The sequence below is a fragment of the Meleagris gallopavo genome, chromosome 5 (genome assembly GCF_000146605.3).
Source record: "Meleagris gallopavo isolate NT-WF06-2002-E0010 breed Aviagen turkey brand Nicholas breeding stock chromosome 5, Turkey_5.1, whole genome shotgun sequence".
In the NCBI taxonomy this organism is placed as follows: Eukaryota; Metazoa; Chordata; class Aves; order Galliformes; family Phasianidae; genus Meleagris; species Meleagris gallopavo.
In genome coordinates this window covers 41808310-41820128 of record NC_015015.2, presented here as the reverse complement: position 1 = coordinate 41820128, position 11819 = coordinate 41808310, and the positions used below count along the sequence as shown (strand labels likewise).

The window sequence follows — 11819 nt, the reverse complement described above, 5'->3', positions numbered from 1 at the left end:
GTGCTATTGATATGTTGGTCCATCCTTCAAATGTGGTCAACATAACTTGAGCTTTGATAATGAATTAGACCTTAAGTTTCGCTCTTTTATCTAGAAAACGATACTTAATTTTTTTTTCACTAGTCATTCTGGTACAACTTTTGCCATTCTTCTGTCATGTTAAATGAAAGGATATATTGCAATTCTTGGGGCAAGGTCCCTTTTGTACACATCCAGTGCACTTTTTATTGGAATTTCTAGTCAAGGCTATTGTGAGGGTGAATATTATTCATGATACTTCTTTCACTTCTGTGAAAGGGAAGAGTGATATAAAATATAGATTTAGGATCTAATGTATAAAAGGGATAATTACTTTTCAAGGTGGACCCGTGTTAGAGCACAGGTGCTGTACAAAATTAACAGAACCAAATAAAACTCTAAAATGCTCGTTAAGCACATTAATTTTGTAGAATCATTAATCATTCTTTTGTTATTATTCATGCTTTCTTTTCTATTACAATATTCCTAACAGTATTTCTACTAAAGAAGCCAAATCTACATATGAAACTTTGCCTGCATCCAACTCTGCCTTGGATTGAACCCTCACTTTACTGCTTTTTTTTTCTGCTACTTGTTACAGAATTAGAGACCCATCACTATTAGTTTCAAAACCTGCTTCTTCCCATTTTCTTCCACATTCATCTTATTGAAGTCAACAATTTGATGCAAGTTCAGCTTCTGCAAAGAAACACCATTATTCGAAAGCTGTAGTTTCTTCCAAGTGACTTAGACATTCTCCCCTGTAACGTTTACATCGATACCACCTCTGAACTGTTTTGTGCTTTTCAGAGAAAGAGCTCTGTGAGCTGAAGTTTCAGTTATTTCCCCTAAAGATCACATTATAGAACTCCATCTATTCACCACTAGTTTGGATAATGCCTCTTGATAGAGAAGAGTCTGCAAATGTAACACTTACTTAATAAATCATCTTTAATAAGTATGTATCTTTAATAAGTATGTATGGCTTCAAATTGTCTCATTTTTCTTAACTGACAAAAGTATTGTGATGTTTATTAAACATGAATTAATAAGGAAACATGCTAATTGTTATTGAAGCGACATTTTTCAGAACAAATATTTTTGTGTGAAAATATCCAAACTTCTTTTGATCAAAATTATTTTCATTATTTGGTGAAATTGAAATTGATCATGCTTAGTTTTCTTATGAACATGCTATGCTTTTCCATTTTGCAGTTTTGTAGTCAAAATTAATCTTTATGAAGATGCTGTCCTTTCCTAAAAGCTAAAAATCCTTTTGAACTAATCCAGGACAGCATTTCAAGTACCTTTACTGTGTGTATGTCTCTAGTGCCAGTGTGGCAAATTGTAACAAACTTGATAGTAGTAAACATTTGTTTTACTCATACTCACTATAACAAATTTGTCTGCAATGGGATTTCTTCAGAAATTCACCTCCAGAATGCTATATTTTCCCTATTCTATGTGATATTAGATAGAGCAAAAATAGAGCTTATTCAGCCATTTGTATTATTGGTCTATTTCTGGAGATGAATCACAGAATCACAGAATGGCCAGGGTTGGAAGGGGCCTCAAGGATCATGAAGCTCCAACCCCCCTGCCACATGCAGGGCCACCAACCTCCACATTTCATACTAGATCAGGCTGTCCAGGGCCCCATCCAATCTGGCCTTGAACAACTCCAGGGACGGGGCATCCGCTACCTCTCTGGGCAGCCTGTTCCATCACCTCACCACTCTCTCTGTAAAGAATTTCCCTGACATCCAACCTAATTGTAATGTTTGAATGAGATGTGATAAATACAAGTGAAATAACAAAAAAATGAGTTTTGTGGCTGAGCGCAGAGACTGCAGTCCAGTTATCACTAAAATAATGACATCAACAGATTTCCAACAAATGTCAGATTTTACTGCCTGTATTTACCAATGCTCAGATTATTAGTAAATACCTGTGAGTAAATCCAATGTACTTGCGTTGTAAAATTTATTCAATTCCTTCTCCCTGATCTAAACACTAAACAGGTGAGTTTACCTGTTTTGCTTGTTTGTTTGTTTTAATTTACTGCTACACTGACCATACTTTTTTTCCCTTATTTTGGATTTTTTTCTTTGTCTGCTTAATCTTGTGGAACTTTTGAAGACAGTTAGGATTTTTTCTTTTAATTTTTTTTTTTCTATGTTATCGGGTGTATATATATATTTTTTTTCTGTATGTGGTTTTTGTTGTGAGGTTTTTTTTTTTTAAAGGTTTTATAGCTCTTTATGTAACACTAAGTAATTGCCTACTCTATTTAATCAGAATGACAAACAGTAGAAAGTTAATTAACAAAAAAAAGTTCAGCAGGGCAAATTAGCAGAATGCAAAAGAAGTCATGATTTACAGTATTTGCACAACTTTCTTTATAAAGCAATTGTTCTTCATTATAATAATGCCTGGAGACTAAATAGAACAAAAAAAAATGTGCTATATTAGCAAACAATTAATGAGCATTTGTAGCTGAATGAAACCCACTTTTATGTATTATTTCATTAAAAGTTTACACAATCCATGAAACTGAAAAATAAATAAGGGTAATGATTTCAAGGTAATGGTCTCCTAGGAGGCGTGAATATTGAAGAAATCTGTTAGTCTTGCCTATTTACCTATACCTTAAAACCAGGGATTTTTTATACCTTAATTTTTATACTCACCCTTTCATTAAAAGATAAAAGTGTGCTATTAGACAAAAGAAAAGCAGGTACTTTGTCTGTATTAATCTGTAGGTTCTTGTCTTGTACTGGGATTATAAAAATTTGGAGAAAACAAGTGCCTCATTTCTGTGTTGCAGAATGCAGCACAAAGTAGTTTTTTCTTAAAAATCAGTGGTTCTTGTTAATAATAGTTAGGTTTCTAGTAAACCTCTACAAATCCCATTGTTACTACTGCTTTACCATCTCTGCTTTTAAATACATCTCATATGGCATAAAAACTGCTCTTTTTCTTTCTTTTTTTTTTTTAATCCTTTTTTTCTTTTTTAACTGGTTTATATATATTTCTTCTATTCCTATTGCTTCTTGGCCTTTTGGCTAAGATCATGTGTAGTACTATGATTCTGTGATTCTTACTTTAGTAAATCACTCATTATTTTAGTGAATATGAGCATGGTTACAGAAAGGGTCCAGGCAGAGGACTAAGAACATGTAAGTGCTATTTGTGGCCATACCACCCAGTTATGACTTGTTGCACATCTGTGAATTGGACACAGCAGTACTTACTGGCTTATTAATTAAAGGGTTGCTAAAAAAGAAAATTTTAGGCTTCCAGGTCATCTGAAAGGTGTATTTTAAAGCACATAAGGAAATGTTTTGTTCTAGTTCAGGGTTCTTTGTATTGATGATTATAATTCAGAACAAAATGTAAATTTTTGAGTGTGCTGGCTTTTTATGCTTTTCTATGCTTTTCAGTTAGATTGCACACATCTCATAAAATAAACTATATATTTATTTGTAAACTAGGCTAAGAGCAATGCAAATGCCTTCTCTAACACTGTTGCTCACATTTGTCTTACTCTCTGGCTGAAACAGCAGATGTGTCCCTTTATAATTAATCAGAGTGAGAAGCATTACATCAGTTAATATAAGAGAATCACTAAGCTGACTGCAGCTACCAGACTGCAGAATGTATCCATAATGAGTGTCATAATCACGTGCCTCAGTGAGTTAGTGAGATGACCTTGCCCATTTAATTGAATAGATTATCCACACATATTCTCTCTGGTACACAGTTATTCTCTGACAACTAGTACTGCAGCCTGTATGATAACAAGGGTGAGGGATGGTGTCATGGCAGGGGACAGTGAGGAATATTTATAGCTGAATCCATACACTGTACAGTCTCACGGTGGTATGTGCATTACTCAACAGAAAACAGTCAGGACATCTTTTAATTTTTTATGGAACTGTTTTGTTCCTGTAAGGCTTCCCTGTCAAGCTGAATAATTTAATCTTTCTTTGAATTTGGTAGTAGTGAGATCTGTCACACAGAAACATTTATTCTTTTGTATAACCTTTCTCATGTAAGAATAAAAACCTGCTGCACATTTATGAAGGTTTTGAACATACTTATTTTGTTGTTGTTATGCAGTGTAATTCTTAATTAATCAAATAAGGTAAACAAATTATTGCCGACAATTAACTAGAATGAAGAGCTTAAAATATCTAGTATAAGGATTTACATTTTTTCATTGAGATATGAATGTTTGAGTACAGCTTTGGTCCTAAAGATTTTAGGAGGTTTTTATTTGTCTTCAGGAAAGGAACTGAGCTCTTTGCAAGGGAAGGAGGAAGTGTTTCTTTGCGGATTTGCCCATATGATTATTTTCCCAATCAGATGTATAACTTGTATAGCTTGTTATCCATAAGAGTGAGTCATTAAATTGTAAAAGCAAAGTCTGTAAGTATACTTGTAAAATTGAGGTTCACTGATGCTTCTTGACAAGGCATGTGATAATATGATATAAATTAAAACAGAAGCCAACTTGGATATATGTCTGACAGGCATTGTTTTCTTTCTCTTCTTAAACAATGAATGACAATTCTTCCTTTGTCCTATGCAATTCACCAGGGCAAACCAGTCCACAGACCTTTACAATAAAATACAAAAATATTTATAACCCCAAAAACTATGTCAATCCAAACTGCACTCGTACAAGAAAAATGACAGCCTATTGTACTTCTTTAGAGAGCTCATTTTTGTGTGTCAGTTATAGCATTGTGATATGTGTTGTATTATTTTTTGAGTTAGACAGTGGATTGTTCATGTGTATAATGATGCACCTGTTAGCCAAACGGTGCTATAAAATTGACGTACACACAGACATAGTTATCAGGATGTTTTCTCTGTATTATGCAATATTTTCTGCTTTATGGCATTAACAGCAATAATAAAACAGCTGTTGCAAAGTTGTATGTTGTCAAATATCTGCAAAAAGCATTGAAATGATAATGGCAATGTGATTCACAGTGCAGTAGCTAAGGATGAATCAGAGTTTTTATTATTAACCCTGTGTTTTTTTGTTTTTTGTTTTTTTTTTTTTCTGTGTTTTTCGCCTATGCAGGAGCTTGCTCAGCAGCAGATAAGTATTGGAGCAAAGAACAACTTTTGCACTTGCAAATTTTTTAATAAATGTAATGATATAACTTCATTTAATTTTGAATATACAGTTTTATGATTGATAATGAATTTTGCAACTTTGTGGGTCTGCCACAGCTGTTCACAATTCTTATTTCTTTGTTTCTCTGATTGCTCAGCTAGACTTACCTTTTTGTTTTTTACTATAGGGAAGGGTGATAGGGAGAAGCAGAAAGATATTGAATATATCTTCAGTTGCACCTGCATAAAGAATTTATTTATTTATCATTACATCTTGACTGCAGCTTTCTTGGATATCCAGGAATGCTCTGAGTAACGGAGAGCTCGAGACCCTTCATTTGCATGCCTGTAGCACCTTCTGGCCACCTAAGTGTCCTACTTAGCTCTAATCTGATAAATATTTACTGAACAAATCCCTGGAAATTTGATGATTTCTTATTTGAAAAGAAGTGAGTGCATCTTGTACTTTGACAGGATGCTCAAAGAAAATGAGGGCTGTAAGGCATGATATTTGAATGCAGTTCAGCAACAAGAATTGACAGCAAAGTTATTGAAAAGGGTAGCTTTCTCTATCCTGATTTCAGCTGGGTCAGAATTGATCCTTAAACTTTCATTCAGAAATTAAATACTTTGTTTCCTCCAAAAAGTAAGTTTTCTTCTGTTTCCTAGCAAATATGCTGTGTTTGTTTTCTTCATGCTGTGCCTGAGGCACTCTTCCAAGCTCTAAGATTTACCATTTGTGTTCTTGGAAGGCAAGTAGGTGACAGTCAGAGGGCTGTTGAAGCCAGAAGTTCTTCATTCTCTGAAGAGGTTTGACGTTGTGGTAGTATTTGTGAGAATATACTCTTAGCTATTTTTTTATCAAAGCTGCAATACATGTTCTAAATTAATCTTATAGTCATTATAATGCCACTGGGTACTCAGCCTGAAGCTCTATGCATTTCTGATGAAACAAAATATTGAGTCTGGAAAGATATTTTCTATTAGGAAAAAGATGGCTTGTGTGTTAGGGAATAGAAAATCTGAATCTCTTCTTGGATTTTCTAGTTTGTTGTCCTAAATATGCAATACTAGTATCCATTCAGTTATTGTTAAGTACATTTTAAATTAACACCTTGCTTTGATTATAGAGAATAGATGCCAAATTAGTTTCTCATTCTGTAGGAAAAGTTTTTGCTTTCTATCTTTTCAAATATCTTCAGTTGAATTGATCTGCTATATAAATGGAATGTCTGCTAGACCTTGAATTTTAGTCCATGTCTCAAGACAATTATGATTATTCTTGGTTAATCCAATTTATTGTAACTAATTGAAATGATTTAGATTTATTCATATTGCTTGAAATGCAGTGTCATGGGATCAGTGTCTGTGATTTCCCTCTCGAAATGAAATGGTCTAAATATTTAGTATGCAGCCTTAAATAGTTTGAGTCAAACTGCAGCCGAAAAATTTTATCCTCTTACACTGCAGGGGACACTAAGCTCAGTAATCCTGCTGCCTGGTTAAGAGACCAAGCTCATCTTACATGATACTGCCGTTTGGAAGAAAACAGAGAATCTTATTCCTCCTTTAAGGTTCCAAGCCCTGGATCTTAAAGGAAAAGAAGTGCACATTTTCAGAGATGGTCAGAAGAGTGTGTCTTCTGACTAGAGTTTCCCTTGTGCTTTGGAGCCTGTTTGAGTTATCAGTACTTACTTGTTCATAGTGTAAGGTGTGTAGGTACATAAATCAGAATTCTGGCTTCAGCACAGCACTTGTATACTTACAAGTTAAACGTTTAGCTCAGTACCAAAAACTTCAAGCAGAGAAACTCTGTGTACAGTAAAGAGAAGCAATAAATGGAAAACCATCCAATGTGTACATAGTTTTCTAAAGGATCCTGTGTTTATAGTATGGCATGCAACAGGAAACAGGCTTTAAATTTAGGATTAAATCTACTTTTTCTACTTTCCTCTCATTTTCCTTCCCTTCACTTTTAACTAGTTAAAACTTAACTTAAATATTTAAAACTAATATTTCTTATTATTAAATCTCTTGTCAGGTATTTTTTGTCCAGATAATTGTTTCCTCTTCTGAAATGTCTTAGAAATTTGTTTCTTTATCACAGTTCAGAGCAGGAAAACAAATTCAACTCTTTGAGAACATCTGAGCCCATAATGTTTTGCAAATATTTGGAGCAGGAGATTGTTTATTCTTTATTCTGAATAATAAACTCTCAGTAAAAGACCAGTGATTCTTTTTCTGCAGTGACCTATCCATAAAACACAGAAATTTTGTTTTAAAGTGATTGGGAGATTGGTATCCTTTCTATTTAACAATTATTTCCTTTAGTCCTAAGGAATGAAATTAAATTCTTAATACTCTGTTTACTTTGAGACTTCATCTTTCTGGTCTCCATATCTTGTGTCAATGAGTTTAATGAGCAAATTAGGTGCCATGTGTGGAGGTATTCTAACATTTTTGAATGCTTTTCACATGCTGTTCCCATTTGAGTTTCAGTGTAAGTAGGCTAATATCTCATTATTTACCCTGCTTCATTTTCCCTTTACTTGCTTTGTTTTTATCTTGGGATTGTAAGGGTTTCTTTCTGATGGCTTGTTTTAAGCAAACTGGCAGCAGAGTGTTTTAGACCTTAAAATAATATAATTCCTGTTAACATTTTAATAGTTGCTTATGCTCTTCGAAAGGCATGAATTTTAAATGGATGATTCATTTTCCTCAAGAGATTGGTTTATTCTGTTATCTTTCTCATGGAAATCATAGAATTATAGACTGGCTTAGGTTGGAGGAAACCTTAAATTTCATTTAGTTTCAACCCCACTGCCATGAGCATTTTTGACAACCATATGTGTTTTCTTTTTACCAGAGAAATGAAAATTATAATGCACCTCAAGAGTGTTGTTTTGATTACTCTTTCAGCACCTGAAGACTTTGAGTGATTTTTCGTGAATGGTATATTGTAGAAAATAGAATGGTTTATTATAGATATTATAGAAAAACATGACTGATTCACCTGACTGACAGAAACAGGCAGACACTAATCTGTGACAGTTAATTCCATTCATCACAAAAAAGTGATGTTTTGATGTTTACTAAGGAAATGAGGGAAAAAGCACAGTGGGTATTTTAGTATTCTTCAAAAGATGTAGTAGTGAGAAGTGTCTGCTCTGCTGTGATTTGTGAACCTAGTTGAGATGATTGGTGAAGCTGAAAAGATATTGTATTGAGCTCCTCTACTGAATTGCATGCCATAGCTTAGCTGTAGATAACATAGTTTGAATTCAGATTTGCCTTTTCAGAGAACATGTAAGATAGATGATGTTTTCTCAATTGCTTTGAAAATAAGCAGAAGGTTCTTAACTTCCAGAGAAAAGAAATTCAGTTTAAATTCTTTCTGTTCAACTATAGTTTTCAAAAGAAAGTAGCCATTTATGTACAATGGTGAATGCTCTCTTTTTTCTATGTCCAAAAGACATTAACCTCAAACTTAGAAGATGAGTCAAAATTTGTATAATTATGTGGTGTTGACCCCTAAACGAGTCAGAAGTAAGCTGACACAAAATTGTCCATGCTTGTTTTTTTTTGTTTCTTTGTTTTTTGTTTCACAAATTTTACCATTTTAGAATTTAAAAAACTTCACATGAGAATGTATAATTTTCTAAGACTAATCTCTGCTTAAAGAGGAAATAGTAAAATTTCTTAAAAAGCAGAAATTGACATTGAAGGAACAAAAGTTTTCTCATAAACACTGAGAATTTACTGATGTTAGAAAATTGGGAAAACAGTCTTGAACTTTTTGTACTCAAGAAAATCCTGAAGGCAGAACAAGAATGAAAGAAATATTATTTGAAACGGGCAGTGCTTCAAGAGAAGATGGCCTAAACAGGAACAGCTGGGAATTTGAAAAAAATCAAGTGTCATCATGAGATTACAAATTTACTCAGTCATGTTAGACCCAAGTTCTTTATCTTTCTGATAAATTAAAACTTATTTTTCATAAGTGTGTTTTGTAGTATTTCATTCGGAGTGTGATCTCTTTCAATGACTGAGAAGTTCTCGTCTATTTTTGTTTTTATGTAAAGGAATAAAAAAGTTATGGAACACACCCTCCTTACTGTCAACCTTTAATTAGGTGTGAAACCATCATCTCATAGTGTGAGATTCTTTAGCCCTTACAGGCTTGCTTCCTTTCTCTTTGCAATACCACTGGCAAGACATGTCCCTTTCAATAGCTCTTTTCCCATCTGATTTTCTCAAAATACCTGGAAACATCACTTTTTTGGTGCTCTCAGCAAAATGCTCTCAGCCTGCATATTCCTTTTCATCCTACAATGAAATACTTGTTATTGAATAAACTATATTCTAAATTGGTGAATGTTGGTGTACTTGAAAATATAATGAATGTTTTAAGATTTCTAGCAAGATAAAGGGGGTGAGAGGAGAGAATTAATCAGAATGATTGACTTAACTGTTTTACATGACTTGTTAAGCCACACTGATCACATAACAGATCTCATGCCAGCGGTGTAGACAGAAAGCAAGCTTACGTTTCCTTTTAGCCCTGCATTGTAGTCATAATCTCAGTGGCTTTAAGAACACTCAGTCCATCTCCCAGCTTCCTTGTTTTCACCACCCACAAGTTTCAAGGACTACAAACTGCAAGATAATATCAAGAAACTACAAAAATCATCTACTTGTAAGCACTTACACTTTCTCCATTCAGGGTGTGATACAAGCACTGTAAAATACAGGGGCACAGGAAAGGCCTAAATCACTGTGTCTAGTAAGTGGTATCTCATCATAGCCCCCTTGAAATAGCATAAATGGACTATTCTTTACAGCTGGAAATATGGCTAGCCAAGGGAGATGTTGCCCACTGCACACATTCAGTATTTGCAGTTGTAAGAGAATTAAATGCACTTTGACAGGGTCTAGCTTGTGAGCTGCTGCTTGAAAAAACTTTACAAGATGAAACTATTGCTGAGAAAACAGAGCATTCCTTATCAGCTGAGACAGACTGAATTAAATCCTTATACCTGTGTAACAATGAGCAATGGAGTCAAAAAGGAAAGCAGAAAAATGGACCCCAAAATGTGTTCCATGGCTCCATCAGTACTCAATAGGCACTCTGACATAAATTTTCTGAGCGTACAAGGTTTACGTATTCCAACTAAATCAGATGGGAGAAATGATGAAATGATGTCCTCATTATTAGAGGAACAATAGAAAGACAATTAGAGCAACACTAACATACTGCAGCTGTTAATCTGTTGCAAGGCAAGGTGTTGATTTTTTTAAAATATTAAAAGGAATCAAAACATTTTAAAAATGTGTCATACTATTTTATTGTTAGGATTTTTATTCATTTTGTTCTTGCAAGTTTTATACTTGTCTTTGAGAAGTAGAATGTTATTGCACCTCCAGTGGGACAGTGATAGTGACAGTACTGTGAGGCTTGACTCACAGTTGTCATTTACAAATGTCAAATTTAATAGTAGACATTCCATATTTTTAAATTTGGGAAACTAGATTTTAATAAGGTGAAATATTTATATAACTGTCCACAGTAGCATAATTATAGCATGAAGATTACAATGTAAACTCTAAAGTCTTATTCCAGAATATACATTTAGTTATTAAGCCTAAGAGATCTCCAGAACATCTACTGTAATAGATTAAATTATTAAATGTTTGAGCTTAGCAACTAATAGACTTTGTACAATGTTTTTGCAACTGTCATAAGCATATACTATTAATCTAAAATTAGATTTGTGAAAATATAAAGCACAACCTAAACTTAGTGAATCACACAGTTTTCTAGAGAATTTTCAGTTGACTAAGTTTTACTTTTACAGAGTTTTATTTCTTACATGGAAATCTACTTATTTTGTCAATTGAGAATGCTGTTAGGCAAGGAATATCAGCTTGTTGACCTACCATATGCAATGGCACTAGGAAATAAATCATAGTGTTTTGTCAACAGATCTCCTACTAGTATTGAGTTGTATATCCTTTTGAAAGTTAGGATTGGAAAATTCTGATGGAATAATTTCCTAAATGCTTTTATGAATTGACTCCGTTTTGCTGATAGCAAAATACTTATGCCAATGAGGAATGGTTTCTTTTGAAGGAATTATTTCATGAAAACAATGCCTATGGTTTATACAAATTAAAAAATGTTTACCCTGTAGGCAGCTTATGAATTTGTATGCTATTAAGACCTACATTTTCTTTATACAAGGTTCCCTGCTGTGTTGTTCTTTTCTGGGATAAAGTGTTTTCTTAGGAGTTCATATGATGCTATTTTTTTGGATTTGTGATGAAAATAGCACACCAGCATTTTAGTTGCAGGGCTTACACTGAGTCAAGGACTTTTAAGCTTCTCATGCTGCCCTGCCAGCAAGAGTGCACAAGGAGATGGGAGGGGACAGAACCAGGACAATTGACACAAACTGGCCAAAGGGATATTCTATACTATCTGGAGTTAGGTGGAACAATAACACTGGGGGAAGGAAGGCACAAGAGGGAGATGGGGAAGGAGAGTGATAGCATTTGTCTTCCCAAGTAACCATTACATTTGATGAAGCCCTGCTTTCTTGTAAATTACCACGCACCTGTTTGTCAGTGAGAAGCACTGAATGATTTCTCTGTTTTGCATTGCTTGTGTAACT

At 34.1% G+C, this 11819-nt stretch overlaps 1 pseudogene; it reads left to right on the top strand.

Moving 5' to 3' along the window:
* Positions 1 to 3063: 3063 nt before the first annotated feature.
* LOC116216727 lies at positions 3064 to 3223 on the top strand (annotated as a pseudogene).
* The last annotated feature ends 8596 nt before the right edge of the window (positions 3224 to 11819 follow it).